At 41.0% G+C, this 25178-nt stretch overlaps 1 non-coding gene across 1 annotated transcript; it reads left to right on the forward strand.

The window, feature by feature from the left end:
- The first annotated feature begins 758 nt into the window (after positions 1-758).
- On the forward strand, positions 759-832 carry TRNAR-CCG (transfer RNA arginine (anticodon CCG)). Its single transcript has one exon. It is a non-coding gene; the product is annotated as a tRNA-Arg (tRNA).
- Positions 833-25178: the final 24346 nt, after the last annotated feature.

A 25178-nucleotide genomic window follows, 5' to 3' on the forward strand; every position in this document is an offset into this window, starting at 1 on the left:
CATTGCGTATGTCCGGTGGAGATCATATTCACACCGGTACTGTAGTAGGTAAACTTGAAGGTGAACGAGACGTAACTTTAGGGTTTGTTGATCTACTGCGTGATGATTTTATCGAAAAAGATCGAAGTCGTGGTATTTACTTCACTCAAGATTGGGTATCTATGCCAGGTGTTCTGCCCGTAGCTTCAGGAGGTATTCACGTTTGGCATATGCCTGCTCTGACCGAGATCTTTGGGGATGATTCCGTACTACAGTTTGGTGGGGGAACTTTGGGACATCCTTGGGGAAATGCACCTGGTGCAGTAGCTAATCGGGTTGCTCTAGAAGCTTGTGTACAAGCTCGTAATGAAGGACGTGATCTTGCTCATGAAGGTAATGAAGTGATCCGTGAAGCTTGTAAATGGAGTCCTGAACTAGCTGCTGCTTGTGAAGTATGGAAGGAGATCAAATTTGAATTTGATGTGATTGATCACTTGTAATCCAGTGACTTTCGTTCTACTAATCGGACTCGGCCCAATCTTTTACTACTACCCCAAATATTAGTCCAAATCGTGAGTGGAGATATGGAATTTCAGATATCAATATATGGAATTTCCTTATATTAATATCTATATATCAATATCTATGTAGATATTGATATATAGATATTTCCAAGGTTAAATATCTCAAACAGAGTTATTTATGAAATTTTTTTTGGGTCAAGCATTCGATAACGAATCCTATTCATCCTTTACAATGATCTTATAGATCATTCGATAGGGTTGGTAGCTCAGCGGATTAGAGCTCATGGTTCCGGACCATGAAGTCAAGGGTTCAAATCCCTTCTAGCCCAAAAGATGTTGTATTTTAAATGAAAATTCCTTTCCATCGCGATATAGGAGAGAATCTTTCTTTATAATAGAATAAAATATTCTATCATAATCTCGGATCGATACTTCAGATTCCTAATCAATAATGAATGGAACTGATTTCTCAATGATTCATTCCACTATTGATTAATAATTTTCATCATTTTATTTATACTTATACGACTTCTCTTCATACAAAATAAGATAGGAAAAGTAACAATTTTCACCTTTATATGGAAGGAAAACTCTATGTCTATAAAGGAGTGGTTCGAAGACAAGCGTAAAATAACTGCATTACTAAAAAATTCGGTCGAAAGGGATAGTAAGGATGCCAATGAGACGGAGAAAAACAAGAATAAAAGTATTGATTACGCTAAAATTAAGAAGTTATGGGCTCAATGCGATAATTGCGAGAACTTACTATATCTCAGATTCTTGAGAGAGAATCAAAGTGTTTGTAAAGAATGTGGATATTATCTGCAAATGAATAGTTCAGATAGAATAGAACTTCCAATTGATCGTGACACTTGGCGTCCTATGGATGAAGACATGTACACTCTAGATGTTCTTCAATTTTATTCTGAGAATGAACCTTCTCATTCTGATAATCTTAATTCTGAGGATGAATCTTATAAGGATCATATCACTTTCTATCAAATAGAGACATGTTTAACTGATGCTATTCAAACAGGCATAGGTCAATTAAATGGTCTTACTATCGCACTCGGAGTTATGGATTTTCAGTTCATGGGAGGTAGTATGGGCTCTGTAGTAGGTGAGAAAATAACCCGTCTGATCGAGCGCGCTACCGCGGAATCTCTTCCATTAATTATGGTGTGTGCTTCCGGAGGAGCACGTATGCAAGAAGGAAGTTTTAGTTTAATGCAAATGGCTAAAATAGCTTCTGCATTATATATTCATCAGAAGGAGAAAAAGTTGTTATATATATCGATTCTGACGTCACCGACAACTGGTGGAGTGACTGCTAGTTTTGGCATGTTGGGAGATATTATTATTGCCGAACCTAAAGCGTACATTGCATTTGCAGGTAAAAGAGTAATCGAACAGACATTAGGTCAGAAAGTGATTGAAGATTTTCAGGTGACTGAGCATTTATTTGGTCATGGTTTATTTGATCTGATCGTTCCACGTAATCTCTTAAAAGGTGTTCTGAGTGAACTATTTTGGTTTTACGTTTTACGGTCTTCCTTGTAAATAAATAAAAAGAAAAAAATGAAAGTTGAGTTTCCTTATCAGGAAAAAGGATCAAATCGAGTTCCTTGTAACGGAAGTGACAGTGATACAGTTTCTTATCGCGGCGAAGGAGAGAATTGCTTTTCACCCCCTTCTTATTAACAATTTATGATCCTCGAGCCTATACTAACAATCCATATAGCCAATTCTCCGCTTTCAGAAATCAGAGAAATTTTGGTCAGGATTCATGTTCTTCCACTATTTTACTTATATAGTAAGTGTTCTAATGGATCTCTATGTTGTAATATAGAACTCATTGTTGAACTCATCGAGATCTTATTAAAAAAAAAAAATTGCCCCAACTGGAAATGCTTTTTTAGTATTTTCGGGAGAGACGGGGAAAGGAACAACGACAAAAACCCCTTATTGCCGCTACATAGCCCCCACCCAGGAGTCATTGTCTTTTCTCATTGCCGATTGCCTATAGTCATGGTCCCCTAGTCATAGTCCCCATCATAGCCAGCTGGTCATAGCCAATAGCCAAAGCCATAAGGTTATAGCCAGTCGTAGCCACTTGTAATAGCCAATGATAGACGGTAGTCCTTGCCAGGAGTACTTGCCAGTCATAGCCAGTCAGTCATAGCAGCAGTAAACAATCATAGCAGTAGACGATCATTGCTGATCATTGCCACTCATAGCCAGTTATCATTGACACTAGTCATAGCCAGGAGTCATAGCCGGGAGTCATAGACAGGAGTCCTTGATGATCATTCCCTGGTGTCATTGCCAATAGTCGATCACTCTAAGCCGGTCATAACCAGGAGGTTGATAGCCAGTATCATTGACAGGAGATCAATAGCCATCATTGCCAGGAGAGGAGGTGGGTGGGTGTAAATAAGAAAAGGAGAAAAGAAATAAAGGTCCCGGAGGGGTGGTCGAGCCTGCTTACGCATCCTCCGCCAACCTAAAATGGTCAATCTCGTAGAGAGAATGTCCTCTCCTTATCAGTCGAGCCTGCTTACGCATCCAAAACCTCCGCCAAACTAAAATGGGAGGGACGTAGTCGCTTGTCCGCATCTGGTAAGGACCGGTAGGGGCTTTCTTGACGTTAGGAGAGCAAGGGGAATCTTGAAAACCTCCGCCAACCTAAAATGGCCAATCTCGTAGGGAGAATGTCCTCTCCTTATCAGTCGAGCCTGCTTACGCATCCAAAACCTCCGCCAAACTAAAATGGGAGGGGAATCTTTAAAAGAAAACCTCTCCCTCTCCCTTATGGTCGAGCCCCTGACGGACCTTATGGTCGAGCCTGCTTACGCATCCTCCGCTGGAACATAAAGCACCTGGACTTGAACCAGGATTTTCCCGATGAGGGGTGTCTTTCCATTTAGACGATGCCTTAATCGGCGGACCCTAAGCTCAGGGGGGTCCTTATAGGCAACTTAAGAGAGGAAACAACCGCCTCTCTAATCAAGACTTTACGTGCGATGAGGTAAAGGCTTGATCTCACCAAAATCTCACCAAAGATTTCAAAGAACTGGCTCTTCCATAATATGGACTAAGCCAGCCCCTCAAAGTCCTTTCTTTCCTAACATCAAGCAAGCACTAAGTTCCTCTCCTTATTAGTCGAGCCCCCTCCGGGTCCTTGCCCGGTGCGGGACAAGTAAGAAATTCCTCTCCCGTTGGTCGAGCCCCCTCCGGGTCCTATCTATTCCTATCTATTTGACTGCCCAGAACATCAAAGTGGGAAGCCCCACTCCCTATCCATCTATTCCTCCTGGGGCCAGAAGTTTCCGTAACTCCATAGAAAGCTAATCAATCTCATTTATTCCCCTTTCCCTCTTCGGGCTCACCCTACTGGTCCTCGACGCGATTCTCATGGACGGAGTTTCTTTTTTTGGGTCATAATCTTTGGGGTCGTCATCTTTTTCAGCCTTGGCCTCAGGGATGTTCTTTTCCTTGCCCTCAGAAGAGGGAAAGGGGAGTAATGACATATATAATATATGAATATGAAGGCTGCCGGCATTCGAAAGGCCCTCTCCCGGGGGTCGAGTGTTCGTTACCTCACCCTATATTATTTAGGGGCGGAGCCACTCACTATTCCGATGGTGAGGACCGGAGGGCCCTATATTATTTAGGGGCGGAGCCACTCACTATTCCGATGGTGAGGGGTCACTCACTATTCATATGGTGAGGGGCTCGACTGTCAAGGCCGCCATCGGTCGCTCACTCATTCATATGGGTGAGGGGCATTTGATGCTCAAAATAGATCATACTCAAAAAAAGAGTTTGATCCTGGCTCAGAACGAACGCTAGCTATATGCTTAACACATGCAAGTCGAACGTGGCTTGCTTCCCCATCCATCCACGTGGGGGCAGAAGGGCAAAAATCCCAAATCATTCATAAAGCAAGCTAATTCGCGCTGTTCGATGAGCCCACGTAGTATCAGGTAGTTGGTTAGGTAAAGGCTGACCAAGCCAATGATGCTTAGCTGGTCTTTTCGGATGATCAGCCACACTGGGACTGAGACACGGCCCAGACCCTGCGCAGCAGTAGGGAATATTGGACAATGGGCCGCCCACCCTTATATGGCGAAGCCTTCTATTTTACTTCCGGGGTCGAGGGTAAGTAAAATAGCTAGAATTTTGACTGACTCACCGGCCTACACGCGAGTTGTTGTAGGTGAGCCTCATATCATCGAATCAATCTCGCGACCGGTCTTAGCTGCCTGTGGTAATTCACAAAGTCAGTAATACTGTCAAAAACGAACATTCCTCGCGGGATTGAGGCTCGAGGATGCCCGGGGCCTTGATCGAATGAATTCTGGGTTCTTCGGCCTGCGGAGAATGTTTGGTCAGTACTTGAGTGACGCCGGGGTAGAGGGATGAAAACAAATCCAAATCATTTCTCAAGCCAGCGGTCACTATCTCGGGTATCCTGCCTAATACCGGAATGATCTAAATTACGATTTAGGGAATTCTGCCTTTCGATCCTGATTTGGTGAGTGTGGTCGTTTGAAAGGCCGAGGGCTGCGCTCCCCTCTCCCGGGAGTCAGCGGACTCAGTGGACGAGATGGGCACGTATATGGGCAGCCTATGTATAAGGTGAAAATTTGCATCCTTGCAAATCCATCCAAGTGGATATGGCTTCGGATGTGGAACGGTCTCAAGTTTAAGCTGCTTGACCAAGTCCTCCGATATAAGGTTTGCTTGTGACCCACTATCAAAAAGTGTGCCAATTTTAGTATGTTTTGAAATCACCCTCACATGAAACAGTTCAATTCTTTCTTCCTCATTAGGAGCTTGTACATGGCAGTTTGAGGTACTAGTGCTGGCTTGAGTTTCAATTTCTTTTCCCTTCAAGTTTTTCAAACCCATGGCTGCAATTTTGGTTTCATCACCTGAATCATCCCCTAAATCTTGTGGTGTAGATGTAGTAGTAGCAGTTTTCTATTTCCCTTTGGATTTGTTAGATTGAGGTCTTTTTTCAGGATGTAATTTCCAACAGTTTTTCTCCTCATGGCCTGATTTAGAATAGTATTTACAGATCACTTTATCACTCTCTTGTTTGACAGATGCATTCTTTTTGCCCTTTCCCTTGGAGTTTTTCTCTTTGTTTTTCCCCTTGGGGGGCTTGTTTCTACCCTCTTCAAATGTGTTTTTTCCCTTGCCTCTAAATGGGTAGCTTGGACACAAACCTTGTCCAGGCTAGTAGGGTTAAACATCAAGATAGTGTGTCTAAGGTAGCTATGCAAGCCACCAATGTATTTCACCAAGGTTTCCTGGGTTTGTAAATCTACCCCTAACAAGAGAGCTCTTCTCCTGAATTCTTGGGTGTAGTCTTGGACACTCTGACCCTTAAGTTGTCTAAAATTTTGCCAATTCATAATGGCTTTCTGCATGTGAGCAAGAGGATAAAACTGTTTTTTAATGGCTAACAGAAATTCAGGCCATGTTAAGGTAACCTTACCAAATTTCTTGATCTCTTCTTTAGTCTTGGCCTCCCACCAGACCAATGCTGCTCCATCCATTCTCAACGAAGCCAACTGAATCTTTGTGGCATCATCATGCATATTCTGGATCCTCAAGTAAACTTCCAACTGCCTAATCCAGTTGTCAAGCTTTTCTGCATTCACTTCACCATTAAACATAGGTAATTCGAATTTTACATCAAGCTTCAAAAAAGGACTTTTTCCAGAGGATCTATGCTTATGCACAAAAGAAGAAGACGAGGATGAAGAGGAAGACGGTGACGATGGGGGTGGTGGATCACCATTTCCTCCATGTCATTTCTTGGAATGATCATCATCCTTCTTACCTCCTGAAGAGCCCTCTCCTTCATGTGGATGTTTGGACCCTTCTCCAGCCAATTTCTCATTTCTTTCTTGGTACAATATCCTCACCATTTCAGTGAGGTCCAATAAAGCCTTTCTGAAGACTCTTTCTTCTTCTTTTGGATCCATGTCTGCAGGAATTTCTCCTTCATGTGCAGACATTCTTGAAGCTTCTGCTGAGATTCTTGAGGGTGAAATTGAAGGTGGAGGTGATGGCTCTCTGGCCTTCCTTGACTGAGGATTCTCTCGTTCTCTAGTCAACTGTCCTTCCCCTCTTTTAAGTTTCAACCTGGTAAGCATCAATACTTGCAAGACAGTTAGAATATCTTTGCACAAAACCTGGCTCTGATACCAACTTGATCTGAATTTGAAACTACTTGTACATGGTTTGCAAGGTATTCAATTAAGATATATTCATATTTAAAAGATGTCCATGTCTTGCAGAAAGAAAACAAATGAAATTTTCAGCTGTTCATGAACCATTTAAGCATAGAAGATTTATTTCCTTTTACTGTTTAACACACTAAAACAAATTTGTTCTGCGAAATAAATCAACCACAGATGCAAAAGAAGTTGATAAAGTAGTTCACCCCTCCTGGGCTACGTTTGCTGGGTCCAAAGCTCCCAACTGGGCCTGTCCTTGTTTTAATTAAATGCTAAAATTGAATATACAGCTGAATAGAAGCATCTACAAGTGGAATAGATGGTAAAAATGGATTCAGAACACTTGAATCCTTCAGGATTGACTACTGGTTCACCTCCAATGGATACCTGCAACCCTATACAGTCTTCACAATACTGGGCCCTGGTGGCTCCTAGAACTTTCACGGCTCCAAAACCTCTGCAAATTACCTCATATGGCTATAAGACTTACACCAATGGCTTCAAAAGCTTGAAAATACCTAAAATAAAAATAAAAAATTCGTCCAAAACCGCCTTTCCTAGCCAAAGTTATGGCCAATTAAAGTTTCTCCAGTCTGCCCCTAGAAAAACTCCAGCTAACTGTAGTTGGAGGCCAGATAAGCCCGCCAATTTTGGAGCGGCCGCCAAATTTGGCGCTCCGCCATTATTCCCGCCAACTTGATTGCAGTTACAATAAATGCACATGTGACCAAAAATTTCGGTTGGCGGTTAACATTGGATTTCGCGCCGGGCGGTTAGGTTCTAAGCCCACGGTTCTCTGCACATGGTCATATGGTATGGGGGCTGGCCCCCTTCGGGCCCCGCCCAACTGAAAATTCAAACTTTATTAACAATTTTCTCCGCCCATATAACAAATGAAACCCCGGTGGCGCGTTGGTAAGGCGTGTTTGTTGCAGAGTATAGGTCGCGGGTTCAAAACTTCGCACTCCCAAAATTTTAACATGCGCTCCACAGAGATTTGCTGACGTCACCCAGGGCCACGTGGCGGCCTCCGGGCCTGCCATGTGGCAGCCTGTGATTGGTTGCCGAAAAGGAATATTCCCTGGAATATTCTAAGGAATATTTTGTGGAATATTCTTTTTTTTAATTTTTTTTTGAAAAATTCAAATTTCCAATGTTACTGAGAAATTCTTCTTTTTGCCATAACTTTCTCATACGGCGACCGTTTTTCGAACCGTTCACGACGCAGGAATCAGGAGGACAAGAAATTTTCAGTCATTCCACTTTGAACTAGTTCTGAGTATTTTAAATTTTGAGCATTTTACGACACTTAGGACATGAGCACCTGATCATAAACATCTAAGGTGGCTAATAGAAGCGATAAAAAATTTGCTTTCATTCTTTGCTTTAGAGTAATCTTAAGTTTCTTGCATCTTCATTACACCTTGGATTAGGATAATTTTGCATTGTTAAATCATTCTAGCTTTTGCATGTGTGAAGTATGTTGCAAGAAAAGAAAAGGAAAAAGTTTTTTGCTTTCTAGGTGTTTCTTAGAACCCATGTAGAAGTTTCTTTTCATTGAAAGAAAAATGATTGCATTTATCTAGTTACTTTTTCTTTGATTTTGGTTGAGTCATACAAACATCATTAGTTTCACTCCCATACCCTTGAGTTAAAAAGAACAACCTTTAAAATCAAGTGCTAATTAAAATATACTAGAACTTTTTTATATTGTTGATTTAGACAAACCAACAAGTTTTAGTATATTTAGGGCCTTGGATTAAGTGAGAGGAAAGTAAACTCTCCAAGGTCACTCTAAGTTGTCAAACATAAAAGTCTGAATAGAGAGTGAAAATCCAATAGCATTAGGGAGACCAGGAAAGCTCCGGATTTGGGAGTTAAGAATGAGGGTTTTTGAAGATAAGGAAGAGAGATACCCCCTCTCCTACTTCTCAGATCTTACCTCAAGACTGTTATGCCTGGCTTCTGACATGAGTTGGTAACCTTTGTTTCTTATCCTAGGGACCTACATAGGTGGCTGTGGAGGGGAATCCTGTGGCACTTGAGGTCGACGTTGTATCACTCTCAGAAATACTTCTGGAGGGCACCCTTGCGAAGCTCGGGGGCTTGCACCAGCACATGTTGTTGTTTGGAGGTCAGCGTAACTTCCTTTGATACCTTCGTTGGTAGGCTTGGGCCGTCATTATCCCAGACTACCTTTAGAAGGCCCCTACTTCACTTTCTTGTATTTTGGTGTCTGGTCCTCATCACCCGAAGCGGAAATACTTGGAGGTTGCTTGATTGGTTGTATATTTAGGGACTTTGTAGTTGAGTGCTCTTTGCTCCTTGTATATAGTTGGCTTTAGGTACATTTGTCTTGTCACTTTTGGACATTGTATTCTGAGTGATTGACTTACCACTCCACCTATCTTGAAAGGATTTTGGTTGTTCTTTTGAAAGTTGTGGAGTTGCCTCCTCAAGGGCAAAGGTTTTGATTGTGTGTCTATCTTCCCTGCAAAGTCATTTGTCCCATAAGGGAAGGGTCTACGAATCAGTTATATATGGCCCATATTCCCATGGAAACCAACCAAGGTACCCTCCCAAAAGGGGATCCTTGTGCTTTTCCTTTCCTTGGAAACGTTGGTACTCCCTTGATGGCCACTTTGAATATTCCTGGATTGAATGTTGGAATACCAGTTTGGCTGTGGTCCACTCCGAATATTACAAATTCTCTTGAAGCTTCTCAGTTGAATGCTTTATTTCAGGGGCATCGCATGGATGTTAATTATTCATCTTCTTTCAAAGAGAAATCTAGGATTCCTCTTTCTCCTCCTTCTTGTAATAAGAAATCTAAAAAGAGTAGAAAGAGGAAGATGAAGAAGAAAAATAATTCTAGCAATTCATCATCAACCTCTGTTAGTCATGTTGAAGATGAGTCTTCAGCCGTTGCAAGTCATGCTGAGGGCATAAGTCTAGTCACTGTAAGTCATACTAGCAATTCATCATCAACCTCTGCTGGTCATGTTGGAGATGAGCCTTTAGCCGCTGCAAGTCATGCTAGGGGCACAAGTCTAGTCACTGCGAGTCATACTAGCACCTCATCATCAACCTCTGCTAGTCATGTTGGAGATGAGCCTTTAGCCACTACCAGTCATGTTGGGGGCACGAGTCTAGTCATACTAGCAAAGAGTAACCGACCTCTGCAAGTCATGTTCAGGACTCTCCACAAACCACTGCTAGTCATGTTGGCAGATTAGAGGTTGATAAGAAAGCTGGACGTAGAAGTTTTAAACCTAAGTTCCCTTGTAAGATATGTAAGGGAGACCATCTTACTCATTTATGCCCTGGTATCCCAGAGGCACAAAGGATACGGTCCGAGTCTGAAAGTTATTCTACTCCTACATCTGATATGGTTTCTTGTTAATCCCATCAACCATTGGTTGATAATGTGGTAGAGCCAATGCAATCTCTGGCTGATTACGCTCCTCTTTTGGGGGGTGAAGTGCCTAACAAAAGATTCTGTTTTATCTCTAGTACAGAGCCTTCTAGTATAGGGGACATTCTGGTTTCTTCGAATGTTTCCTCTCCAAGTTCTAGGAGTGTTTCCTTTGATTGGGATATTCTTGTTGAGCCTCGTCTTCCTTCCACTGCACCTTTCCAAATAAAGGTCATGGTTAATTCCACAAATGTTTATCGATGTATGGTGGATGAAGGATCCTCTACAAGTATTATATTCTCTTTGACTTGGAAAGCTTTGGGTTCCCCAAAGTTGTTGACAACTCAAAGTCAGTTGTTAGCCTTTGATAGAAGACCTCGTGAATCTATGGGTGTTCTTCCTCAATTGCCTATTACTTTAGGTGGGAAGACTGTCTTAATCGATATGATGGTGGTTGATAGCCCTTTAGACTTTAATATGCTACTTGGGCGTGATTATGTCTATGCTATGAATGCAGTGGTGTCTTCACTCTTTCGAGTGATGTGCTTTCCTCATAAAGGGAATATTGTCACTATTGATCAACTTGCATCTGATAATTACCACCCTAATTCGAATTTACTGCAGAATACCCCTTGGTTTGTTCCAAGTGTTCAAGTAGACTCTACCCTGCCACGAGTGAATTATGTGGCATTGAATCTTCAATGTTCAATCACTTCTGAGAAGGATCCTTTGACCTATTATTCTCTTTCTTGGGACTTGGTCCTGACAGTTGACCGAGAGATTATTCCTATGGGGACATGGGACCCTTTAATTCCCTCTTTTGATCCTTGTAGTTCTCATGATTTCTCAAGACTTGATTTGCCTTCACAGGAGGAACCCTTTGAAGCCTTGAGTTTTGACTACCAAAGGAGTCCTTGGCCTGAGCCCTGCAAAGGGTTTGTGCAGAAGAAATATTATGCGTAAGCCGCAAGGTTGCGTGGTTCCCTCTACCATATTGTATGTATAGGGTACGCATTTTCAAGTTTTGAATTCTATAACACAAGATTTTATATGAAGTTTATATGTGGGATGTATTAACTTCTTGTCTAATGTTCCTATTTATGTTTACAGAACTTGGAATATTTCTCCTTTGGAAGTTTATGGTTGATCCGTTCTGGCAGGTATTGGTTCTCGAAACTAGCATATAGGTTAGGTTTTTCCACCTGCATTGTGCACTTATCAGTTTCCTTTCCCATTTTGGCCTTAGGATCAACCCCACCAAGTTATGGTGTAGAACCTTCTCATTGCTTAGAAGTATCATGACTTGAGTGGTAGAGCCTACCTTATCATGGGTGCCCTAGTTAGTACCTTGTTGTCACTTGGCACCCATGTTGATTTTTGTTCCTAGGCTCAGGAGTCCTCTCTAGTCCCGCCATGACTTATGTGTTGAAGACTCATTCCTCTTTGCTTCTTCGCTTCGTTTTGGCCTTATACCCTAAAGGATTCTTTGTGTTGAGTTGTACTACTACATTGCATATTGACTATTTGCACCTTTTGGCCTTTAGCCGACTTCACTTGGACTCGTGTTTAAGCGAACTTTTGACCAAGTCATCTGCAAAATCAAACTTGCAATCCCTTAGCTTCTGCAACTGCACACACCTATGACCCATGGAAGGAACACACCTTTGAGTGTCTTTGACTAGTTTTTGCCTCCCTGCATTGAGCATAGGATTGTTCCAATCCCAGGAACTAGATCATCTGCTTCACCGACACTCATTCTTTCCACTGTATTATAACATTCTTTTATTTTTTTTCAAGCTTAATGAAAAAGACAAAAAAATTATATATTCCAAAAAGAGTGGGAACGGGACAATATTCCCATTTATTGTTGGCAGCTAGAGTCGTGTCGCCCTTGAACAAAGCACTCAAACAAAGTGTCTCCTCCGTTTGGGTGAGATCAAGCTTGGCTTAGGTATGCCTTAACCTTGTTATTGAGTCAGTTCTCCTCCGATTGGTTATCTCTTCCAATCATATGGAGAGTTTGTTTGTGCCTCCTGCATGACGAGCTTATACAGAGTTATCATATGCTACGACAAAGTCATCATTTGAGTCGTGATTTTGTCCAAGGGAAGTAAGAATGAGTCGGCCTCTCTGCGGTGTCTCTTGACTCATTTTTCAGTTAGCCATCCCTAATTGTCAGTGAGTTGTCTATCATCACATAAGTTATATTGGTCCTTTACTCGTGCCAGTTTGAGAAGGTCTCCATTGAATTCTTGTTGGCGGATCTTGTCCTTATCGACGATGACATCTTGCTCTGAGGACAGGCCTAGAGCCACACCCTAGCCCTATTTTCATTATTGATAGGTCACCTTGTGCTTAGCATTGATTAGTATCATGGGTCTTTGATTGAGTGGTTTCCCTTGTGTTCGACATCATCTTACATTATCACACATTGGGATTTGTGTAGTACCTTGGTTTCCATTTGATCCTATTGGTGGATACCTCACCTCTATGTCAGCTTTCATTATTGGTTTCTTCAGAGGGTTTCTATCGTGCATTAGCTACATCTTGTGTACGCTAGAAATGTGCTTCGGTTGGGCAAATCAATCTTTTTCATCCGATTCCTTCCACATTATTGGCCTACGGGTTACACTCATGCTAGATTGATGAAGGATGCCTTAATTCCTTCCTTCTAGCGGATCTTTCCCCATCGACTATGACTCATTGCTCTGGGGCAAAGGTCTAGAGTTCAGTTGGTAGTACCTTAGGGTTTGCAGTCATTAGTGGCAGATCCTGCGCTATCGACAGTGGGAGACCATCATTGTCTCCTGATCAATAGATTCTTCCAGGTGTTCAACTTCAAATCATTTATTCACACTTGTTAGATTTTATTGGGGTACCTTGACTCTCATTATCATTATCGGAGAGTAGTCTCGTGTTTGTTAATGGTATACATCAATGACCGGTAATCAAATGATTTCTCACATGGTCGACTTTAGCTCATTCATTCCCATTATGTAGAAATGTACCATGGCAGTCGGTCAAGACCTCGGGTTGCATCAACATTCATTGGTTCACTTGACAGTTGCTCCCGTTGCTGCTAGTTGATACCTTTCCACCTTATATGTTGCAGTCATTCATGGAAACATCTTATATGTTGGCATCCGAGTTGCGATGTAGTACCATCTTATTCCATCATGTTCATTTGGTACTATTGGGGTCAGTGATCAGCTCCGTCTTTCAGCTTCATTGATCATCTGCTTATATGTCATATTCAGACATGTACTTGTTTGATCGTGATCAGATGATCCATTATGTATTTCCAGTCTCATATACTTATATACTTAGTGGATTCGCTTGTGCTTGATATGCGGACATGATTTACTTTCTCTAAGCATGGGTATGCCCACCTCAGACAGTGTTTCTTTCTGATCTCCTTTTGTGGCTTGGCAGGCTGAAATCTGGTGAAGTCCTTCTCAGTTTTTGACAAGTTTCGTTTCCATGTACTTAATACATTTCGGCCATCATGTACCCCTTCTAACCTCATATATTAGGGGGCATCTGTTATAGCTCCAAATATCACCCTTGATATTTGTGATGTTGTATTTATGGCCTAGGGCAACCCCTCCTTCAGAACTTGGTCCAAATACTAAAAAAACAATGTTTTACTCCCTGTATGTGACATTGCCCTAAGCTAAACGTGTGTGTGCGCGAGTTAGTGTACTCCCAACCTGTGTATATGTCTTAAAACACTTAAAAAAATTAAATCTCATTAATTTCGGGTGGAGATCACGGGTTTTACCTGTTGATTACGTATTAGTGCCCATGGCCCCAACTGTTCCCAACGAATTCCCAACTAAAAAACTGCTTTGGGAGAAGTATAAAAAGGCTTCAATGGGAAGGCCCTAAGGGAGGAGAGAAGAGAGAAAATTACTCTTTTGAGATTATCTCTGATCAGGTTTGAAGATCCTTGTGCTTCCAGCACTTCCCCGACTACAGGAAACCCTTGTTTCCTTGAGTTATGATGTCATTTCACTAGTTGAGATATCATTGTGTGAGTCATGGAAGGAGCCTTTTGAAGACTTGGGATTGGATGGATCCAGAGGACGGTTCCGCTTGGAGCCAGTAAGAGGAAGATTCAGGTGATATCATTCCTTGCTTTGTTTTAGTTATTTGCAATAAAGAAACATTTGTCTTGTTCCCGAAATCAATATTCTTTATGCATATGATGTTATTGTTATGGTTCACATATGAATAATTGTTTCAATAGTATAACTAACCATCTTTCAATATGTTATGAAGTTTATTTCTATATGATACTTGGTCCATATATTGCTATGCTTCGTTGAATTGGCTGTTTTGCAGGTTCAAGGATCGAGAGGAACTCTGAGAGGGTTTGAACCCTAGCTGGATCTACCCAAACGAAGGACCCCCAGGTGCACCTCTCCTCACGTAGTTTGCTTATTTAAGTATCATGGTTGTGTGGAATGCTTATTTTTTACTGTAGATAGCCCTTGCTCTGCTAGGGTGTTGACCCAAAAACCTAGGGGATTTAATCCCTCAACACCAGGTGTAATAATGTTTCTAGCCTAGCCTTGCCATTTCTGGATAGCCATGGTGTGATGTGGTTCTCATGTTTTGGTTGAGCTAGATTGCAAGATGGATTCGAAGCTGAGTGGGATGGATCTCCGAATTATAGAGCACATGTCCTAGTGGTCCCTGAACTAGAACATGGATCACAATAAAGCCACTAGCCTAGTGACCCCTGAGCCAGACTGTGGGTTGCGGTAAATCCATGATTGTGTTGCCTCAGTGGGCCTAGGAATCCTTTCCAGTGAATGGCAGGATATGCAGTAAAGCCAAGAGGTGGTTTTCTCTCCATTGGGACTATTAAGCCCAGTTTTGGGATATGCGGTAAAGCCCGAAGAGTGGGTCTCAGTCTAGGGCCTAGTGATCGAGGTTTGGATTGTGGTAAAGCCTAAGAGACTAGGAGACATGAAAATTCCTCACGATGTAGGTGGATAAATTTGGTGGCATCCATGCTTGTTTGGCCTAGTGATCAGGTGGATATCATGGTAAAGCCTATAATGATGTGTTCATTTGGCCTAGTGATCCGGCATGGATTATGACAAACCCTGGTTTTTGTTGATGAGGGTGAGGTGGATTAGCCTCGATATGCCCTGGTTGATTCTTTTGGTTTGAGCCCCATATTTATACTTGGAATATGGTACGGGGGTGAATGGATGAAGAGATAATTGGCTCAACCATTCTATGTTCGAGTGGAATGTTGTATTCCCATCTTCGATTGGTTAATTACTTTCATTAATGAGAAATTCATTCCCTTGATTTCCATGTGCAAATCTATTGATGTATATGTGGATTTTGATTGCTGATATGTTTATGGTAATTCTGTTCCTATTATGTTGGTTATATGTATATTTTATGACAACAACTATGTATGGCTCTCAACATGTTTTCACTTGTATATGAATGGACAATGTGTTTATGACCTAATAAAGGATAATGCAACAATTGACACGAGGGAACAATGGTTCATAGTGACTCTCAGATAAGTATGAGATCCCTACACTTAATTTTATTGTTTACACCTATAGGTTACATGTTGATGATATATTTGACGAAATGTCGGGCATGGCTAGTAGGGGTATGATAAAGGTCTTGTTTGACTCATTGATTTTGCATCATTGTTTCCCTGTATTTTTACTGATTTCAGGCTATCACTCCATTCTGGGTAGTGACTTGGGCTTGAAAAAGTGGCTTAAATCCCAAGGTCGTTGGCACAGAACTGGAAATTTTGGTCTATGGTCTCTGGCAGGCAAGCCTATGAGAGTGATTTTGGGTTACTAGTCGCTCCCTTGCCCATAGCATGAGAGTGACTATGGCTTAAGAGATCCAGAACAATAGTGGGACCTAGGGACAAGTTGTTTGAGTGGCTGACTTGTCTCCTGATGGTTTTGTTGATGATGTTGGATGAATCTGTGTGATGTTCCATTGATTCCACTTCCTTAAGGTCACATAGGAGGTCTAATATGATCATAGTAGCCTCTCGTCTCATGTTTACCTTGGTTGGCATGGTTACTTGGGTTTATGTGGGAGGAGGGTGTTACATAGTGGTATCAGAGCATGGTTCACCCCTCGGACTGGATGGGCATTGTGTGTTGGTCATGCATGCATGTCAGTTGCATGTGTGTCTTTTACACTCTCATTCCATGTGCTTGTTGCATTTGCTGGATGATTGATTATGGTGGTAGTAAGGTTTCCATGTTGAATTTGATGTTGATTTTGTGGAATGCATTTTTCATGAGTATGTGACTAGTTGCACATGGTTATATGTCACTTACATGTTGATTTTATGTCGCCTACTTACATCCTTGTATGTTTGGTTACATTATTGAATATTTTGATTACATGTATCAGTCTTGTAGGTTGATTACAAGAATTGATCGCCAATGCTCGACTACATGCGTTTATACATATGTGTAGTTGGTTAGGGACTGCTTATGCATATTATTGGTTGCATGTGGAAATTTGTACAATGGAGTAATGGTTGTTGTCATGCATGAGTTCATATCATGCATTGTTGATATGGCCTTGCATTGATGCCTGGACCCTCTAGAGTGATGTTTATATGTTGATATATTTATTTGCGAATGTATATGCTATTATGTTCATGTTATATATGTATCATGCTGATTTGGTGATCTTACGGACAATGTATACTCCTTGAGCTATACTAAGGTACTTCGGTTTATTGTGATTTGGTTTATTTGACATATTATGCATTGCAGGAAGAGATCAAATGGCTAGAAATATGGTTGGATACAAAGACTCTCCCTATGAATCCGAAGAGAAATACTCTGTTGGGAACTCTTTTGATTTGGCAGTTACACTTAGAATCTTGAAGGAAGAGATAAGGAGTTGTAAGGAAGATAATGACCGGATCATATAGGCACAAGAGAAGCAAGCAGAGGTTAATGTTATATTTCTTCAGAGTTTGTCAAACTTGCAGTGACAAGGGATGCTTCAGATCAACCATGGACATGGGGATGGAACTAATGTGGCATATGGTAGTAGGTCTCCTAGTAGACACAGGTCGGACATATCTGACACAGTGAGAGATGGCAGGTTGATGGACACTCCAGATAGAAGGGGCGATGAGTATAGGTACTATTCTAGTTCTGGTTTTGATAGACATCATGATTGTCATCGATATCATCCTTACAGGAGGAGTGATAGGGGATACTTTCCGGATGAATTCAAGAAAGAAAAACCACCTACTTTCGATGGAGATGTGAAGAAGTTGGAAGATGCAGAGGCTTGGATAATTGGGATGAACAAATTCTTTGAGTTGCATGAGTACACGGATAACATGAAGACCATAGTAGCTATCTTCAACTTGAAAGGTAAAGCAAACATCTGGTGGGAAGATGTTAAGCGGGTCAGGGACATCATGACATATGACTTGAGTTGGTGGGAGTTCAAGAGGATTTTTAGGAAGAATTACTTGGCATAAAGGTACTACGATAGTAAGGCTAAGGAATTCTATGAGATAAATATGGGATCAATGACAAACGAAGAATACACAACCAAGTTTCTGGAGTTATTGAGGCATGTACCGTATCGTACTGATGAGAAGGATAAAGTTCAGAGATTTGTCAGTGGTTTTCCATTAGCAATTAGAGATTGGATTGAGTATGATGAGCCTTTGTCACTTCAGGAAGTTATTGGGAAAATGAAGCATTTCTATGAACAATCAAAGCGTAAGAATGAATCTCAGCATGGATGGAAAAGAAAGGATAAAGGTAAAGGTAAATGGCAGCCTAAGAGGACAAGGCCTTCGCATGCAGATGAGAAAGAGAATGTGGCACCGCAAAAGAGATTTAATGCAGCTAGATAGGGACATGGGTCATAACAGTAGAAACAACATAGAGGTGAGGGTACTGGTCGGTTGGAGTGTTTGACATGTAGCAAGGAACACCTTAAGAGAGATTGTCCACAAAATCAGGGTGGTAGGCCTTAGATATACAGTGCACAGGAGGCACAGACTGTTGGGGATGTTGGTTAGAGTATTCCATGTATTTGTGCAGCAGTGAACAAGAGGCAGGCATAACACCATGCATCTATCATTGAGATGGATGGTAAGCTTTGTGATCAAATTATTTCTATTTTGATCGACCCTAGATATAATTATAGCTATGTTAGTCCTGACTTGGTGGATAAGTGTGGTTTGAGTAAGGAATTGCATGCATAATCTTAGTTAGTGCAGTTGGTTACAGGTCCAAAGAAGTGAGCTCATCATTGGGTAAGAACTTACACATTTGACTTGAATGGTATGCCTACCGCAACATATCTAAATGTATTACTGTCGATATCATACAATATGTTGTTAGGCATGGACTAGTTGTATCTTCATAGAACTAAGGTAGACTGCTATGAAAAATCTATTGAGTGTGTTGATGATAATGGGGAACCAAGAGTCTTTCAGGGTAAGAAGAAAGCCACATAAGTTAGGATGGTGACAACTATGCAAGGAAAGCATAGCCATAGGAAAGGGTGTATGTTATTTGTAGTACACATTTCTAGTGGTAAGGGTAAGGAGGTTGAGGATGCAGATGTGTTGAACAGGTACCCAAGTTTGCAATAGTTCAAGGATGTATTTCCTGAGGACATTATAGATTTCCACCTCACAGGGAGGTAGAATTTTCTATCGAGTTAGTTCCATGGGAAACTCCAGCATCAAAGTTACCTTACAGGATGAGCACACCTGTGTTGGTTGAGTTAAAGTTTCAGTTAAAGGGAATGTTGGAAAAGGGATACATTAGGCCAAGTGTATCACCTTGGGGTGCACTCTTCTTATTTGTGAAGAAGAAATATGGTACTCTTAGGTTGTGCATTGACTACAGGCAGTTGAAAAAAGTGACTATCAAGAACAGGTTCCCTTTGCCAAGGATTCATGACTTGTTCGATCAGCTGAAGGGAGAAACAATGTTCTCAAAGATTGATTTGAGATCTGGATACCATCAGGTATGCATCAAAGAAGAGGACATTTACCAGACTATGTTCAAGACTAGATATGGGCATTATGAGTTTTTGTTGTTCCATTTGTCTTAACCTACATTTATATGTTTGATGAATAGTCTGTTGCATCCGTATTTGGATAAATTTGTTATTGTGTTAATTGATAAAATACTAGTATATTATAAAAATGAGGAAGGGCATGTCAAGCACTTAGCAACAGTGTTGAGATTGTTGAGAGAGCATTAATTGTATGCTAAGCTCAGCAAGTGTAGTTTCTTTCAGACTGAGGTACACTACTAGGGGCATGTTGTCTCCAAGAAAGACATTACAGGCATGTTGTCTCCATCATGGAGTGGGTAGATCCTAAGAGTGTGGATGAGGTGATATCTTTCATGGGTTTGGAACATTATTAGAGGAGGTTCATCAGGAACTTCTCGCAGATTACTTATCCTATTACATCATTACAAAGGAAAAGTAAGAAGTTCGAATGGGCAGAGGAGTGTGAGGCTAGCTTTGAAGAACTTAAGCAGTTGTTGATGCGTGCACTAGTACTACAAATGGAAGATCCAGACAAAGAGTTTGTGGTATGGACAGATGCTTGTAAGAGAGGGATTGGTGGAGTCCTTATGCAGGATGGACAGGTGGTATGCTATGAGTCTTGGAAACTAAACAAGCACGAGAAGAACTAATCAACACATGGCCTTGAGTTAGTAGCGATCATACCTGCATTGAAGATGTGGAGACACTATCTTCTTGGCAGAAGGTTTGTACCGATGAGTGACCATATTAGGTTGAGGTATTTGTTTGACCAACTGAATATAAATGCCAGATAGGGTAGATGTTTGGCCACAATCAGTGAGTTTGACCTCGAGATCAGGTATATTAAAGGTAAAGAGAACAGGGTGGTATATGCTCTCAGCAGATGGGTACAAGTAAATCACTTGGCAGCTATGTGATCCTATGGGGCAAAATTATAGGATAGGATCTTGTAGGCAGGTCAGCAAAATGTTAGGTATATGGAGATTGTGCACATGTTGCAACAGGGTGCTAGTACAAGTACATGTGCAGAGAGAGGTACATGTGATATTATGGATATAGGTACAGGTGTAGGTTCATAGGTTATGGATTACTGTCTTACAAAAAATGGATTGGACAGGTTGTGAAAAATGATATATGTATTGGATAACAACGAGCTCAAGAAAGTGATATTGAGAGAGTTTCATGTGAAAACTTATTTAGGTCACCCAAGTTATCAAAAGACACTGACAACTGTGAAGAGATTTTACTATTGGCCAAATTTGTAGGTTTGGGCATAGAGTAGGCCTTTAGCACAACTTATCATCCACATACATACATATAGACAGAGAGGGTCAATAGGATATTGGAGGACATGTTGGGGATGTATGTGATGCATCAACAGAGGAAGTGGGAAGAGTATATCACTTTGGTAGAGTTTGCATACAACAAAGATTATCAGGAGTCTTTAAGGATAAGTCCTTTTGAGGCTTTGCGTTGGCGGAGTTGTAACACTCCTTTCATCTGGAGTGATCTAGTTAGCAGGGTATTGATTGGACCATAAATGTTGGAAGAAATGGAATAAGAAATGCAAGTGATCAAGAAAAATCTAAAGGCAGCATAGGATAGGTAGAAAATCTATGCAAATTGGAACAAGTGTACTTGCGCATGAAAACGAAGAAGAGCTCCTTGTGGATTGGATCATGTGCCAAGCTGGCACCATGGTTTTGTGGACCCTTTAGTATCATTAAGAGCACCAGGCCAGTAGCCTATCGAATTACACTGCCTCCAACAATGAAAGTCCATGATTTTTTCAATGTATCTTTTTTGAAGAAGTGTGTTAATGATGCTGATCATGTGATTGACTAGTTTGTATTGTAGGTGGAACCAGATAGAGAATTCCAGCCAGAGCCTTAGTGTATATTGTAGAAAAAGGTGCTCTTGCTCCAGAACCGAGCAATTTAAAGTGCAATGAAAGCACTTTGGGCCTGATGAAGCTACATGGGAGATGGTGGATTAGATGCATGCTATGTATCCCTCCTTATTTTTCGATTGAAGCAAAGCCACTTCGATATGGTGGTTTGATATATTCTTTATGGTGGTTTGGTATATGATTTATGCTGATGGTTTGGTATATTCTATAAGATGTTTTGATATATGCTTAGATATGGTGTTTAGTATATGTTTTGATACACGCTTTGGTATATGATTTGGTATATGTTTTTGGTATCTATTTTTGGTAATGTTTCTATATGTACATATGTATATGGATGTAAATATTGCCATGAGCTATGTTATAAAGCTCCACTAAGTAGTATGGGTGTCATGTCATTATGATTATGTTGTCATGTTACTATGCTATCATGTGGTTATGTTATCATGATGTTATGAAGTCATGTGGGTTGGCACTCAGCAGGATGAACATTGTAAATATCGTAATGAACTATGTTATAAAGCTCTAATATGCGGTATGTTGTCATGATTTTTTGTTTTGAATTAGTATTTGAATGTAAGTACTGCATTGAGCTATGTTATATATCTCCATGAGCAGTATGTCTTCTTTCAGCGGGTCGTTGAGGTATATGGGTGATTGAACACTGAGGATGGTGTCCCCCAAGGGGGAGGGTTTTGTAACAATCTTGGTGAAAATTCCATGTAATAAAAGTTAAAAACAATAACCATAGTTGATGGGAAACTTATTCCAGGTTGAATGTTGGGAAAGACATCCTAGGGGGTGTCCATTTGATTGTTTATGGCTAAGGAACTTGGCAAAGGTAATGACTAAGGCTTTGGAAAGGAAAAATGGCATTTTGGCACATTTATTTATGAAAATAATGGAAATTAGGAGAAAAAGAAGGTGAAAGGTCATAGGTTACATGTGAGGAGGAAATTTAAGGAAAATAATGGAAAATGATGAAAATAGAGGCCTCATTCATAAGAAGGCTTCTGAGGATCAGCTAGTAACATTTTTGCCAGTTGAGTTTTGGAGATCTCTCATTATTCTCTCTCTCTCTCTCTCTCTCTCTCTCTCTCACTCTTGGACACTTAGAGTTGGAGCAATTTTGCATTGGAGCAAGAAAGGAAAAGAAGGCAAGAGGAAGCAAATATCAAACAAGGAAAGGTAGGATCAAGCAGCTACAGTAGGCTTCATTGTAGGTATCAACTTGCATGCGTATTTTCCTTGTGAAATTTGGCATGCATGGAATTGCATGTGGTTCTTTTCTATCATGGCATGGGTTTTTCTAGGTGTAACGATGTTTCCAGCCTAGCCTTTCCATTTCCGGATAGCCATGGTGTGATGGGGTTCTCATGTTTTGGTTGAGCTGGATTGTTGGATGGATTTGAAGCTAAGTGGGGTGGATCTCCGAATGATAGAGAAAATGGCCTAGTGGTCACTCAACCAGACTGTGGATCATGGTAAAGCCACTGGCCTAGTGAACCCTGAGCCAGATTGTGGGTTGCGGAAAATCCAAGATTGTATTGCCTCGGTGGGCCTAGGAATCATTGCTGGTGAATGACAGGATATACGATAAAGCTAAGAGGTGGTTTTCTCTCCGTTGGGCCTATTAATATCAGCTTTGGGATATGTAGTAAAGTATGAAGAGTGGGTCTCAGTTTAGGGCCTAGTGTTCTGGGTTTGGATTGTGGTAAAGCCTGAGAGACTAGGAGACAGGAAAATTCCTGACGGGGTAGGTGGAGAAATCTGGTGGCATCCATGCTTGTTTGGCCTAGTGATCAGGTGGAGATCATGGTAAAACCTATCATGATGTGTTCATTGTGTTGGCCTAGTGATCAGAATGGATTATGGTAAAGCATGGTTTCTGTTGATGAGGGTGAGGTGGTTTGGTCTTGGTATGCCCTGGTTGGTTCTTTTGGTTTGAGTCCCATATTCATTCTTGGAATATGGAACGGGGGTGAATGGTTGAAGAGAGAATTCACTCAACCATTCTATGCTTGGGTGGAACTTGGTAGTCCCATCTTTGATTGGTTTATTGCATTCATTAATGAAAAATTCATTCCCTTGATTTCCATGTGCAAATGAGTTGATGTATATGTGGATTTTGATGGCTGATATGTTTATGGTATTTTTGTTCCTATTATGATGGTTATATGTAAATTTTATGACAAAAATTATGTATGGCTCTCAACATGTTTTTACTTGTATATGAATGGATAATGTGTATATGACCTAATAGAGGATGATGCAACAATTGACATGAGGGAACAATGGTACATAACGATTCTTAGATAAGTATGAGATCCCTACACTTAATTCTATTGTTTACACTTCTAGGTTACATGTCGATGATATGTTTCACGAAATGCCAAGCATGGCTAGTAGGGGTCAGATAAAGGTCTTGTTCGAATCATTGCTTTTGCATCAGTGTTTTCCTGTATTTTTATTAATTTCAGGCTATCACTCCATTCTGGGTAGTGGCCTGGGCTCTGGGCTTGAAAAAGGGGCTTAAATATTGGGGTAGCTGGCATAGAACTGGAAATTTTGGTCTCTGATTGATGGCAAGCAAACTTGTGAGAGTGACTTTGGGTTGCTGGTCGCTCCCTTGCCCATAACATGATAGCGAATATGGCCTAAGAGATGTAGAACAAAAGTGGGACCCAGGGACAAGATGCATGAGTGGTTGACTTTCCTCCTGAGGGTTCTGTTGATGATGCTGGATGAATCTATGTGATGTTCCATTGATTCCACTTCCTTAAGGTCACATAGGTGGTTGAATCTGATCATAGTAGCCTCTTGTCTCATGTTTACCTCGGTTGGCATGGTTACTTGGGTTTATGTGGGAGGAGGGTGTTACAACAAGTTTGAAAAACTCTGAAGGAGTATAGCAATAACCTCTGATTGTTTTTCTTGTGCTTGCATGGTCCGATTATTATCTACCTTACAAATCCTTATCCCTTCCTTCAATATCCTCAATGTATCTGCCAAATTAGAAGTGTCACTAGCACCACACTACTCATATGATGCATAGGGAGATTCTATGTAGTCTACCACCTTGCTAGCCATTGGATCTCTTTCATACAATGCATAATATGTCAGATAAACCAAATCACAATAAATCAATGCACCTTATCATTATTCTCGGAGGACACCTTGTCTGCAAGATCATCAAATCAATGTGATACATGTATAGCATAATCATAACAACATATAGACATATAACAAGTAAGTGCATCAATGCATAAACATCATTATAGCTAGGGTCCAATCATCAATGTAAGGCCATATAAAAAATGCATGCTATGATCTCATGCATGACAAAAACCATTACTCCACATGCATAAGAAATGAAAAATCAGCTATACATACGCATGAACTCATGTAGCCGAGCGTAAGTGATCAATTCTTATAATCAACCTACAAGACTGATAAATGTGATCAAACCCACAAGAATGTAGCCTAATATACAAGGATGTAAGTAGGCAGCATAAATCAACATGTAAGCAACATGCAACAATATGTAACTAGTCATATACTCATGACGATGCATTCCACAAACTCAACATCAAATTCTCCATGTCAACCTTACTTCAACCATAATCAATCATCAAGTGAATGTAACAAGCACATGGAATGCAAGTGTAGGAGACACACATGCAGCTGACATGCATGAATGGCTAACACACACCACCCATCTAGTCCAAGGGGTGCACCATGCTCTGATACCATTCTGTAACACCCTCCTCCCACATCTACCCAAGTAACCATTCCAACCGAGTAAACATGTGACAAGAGGCTACTATGATTGGATTCGACCTCATATATGACCTTAAGGAAGTGGAATCAACAAAACACATTAAATAACCTATCCACATCAGCAACAGTAACCTTAGGAGACATGTCATCCACTCAGACATCCTTTCCCTAGGTACCACTGATTTTTTGGACATCTTAGGCCTCAGTCGCTCCCATGATATAGGCAAGAGAGCGTCTAGAAACCCAAACTCTCTCTCACA

This window comes from Pinus tabuliformis, chromosome 9, assembly GCF_031772625.1.
Source record: "Pinus tabuliformis cultivar Carrire ecotype Pingquan chromosome 9, CPIR1, whole genome shotgun sequence".
Lineage (NCBI taxonomy): Eukaryota > Viridiplantae > Streptophyta > Pinopsida > Pinales > Pinaceae > Pinus > Pinus tabuliformis.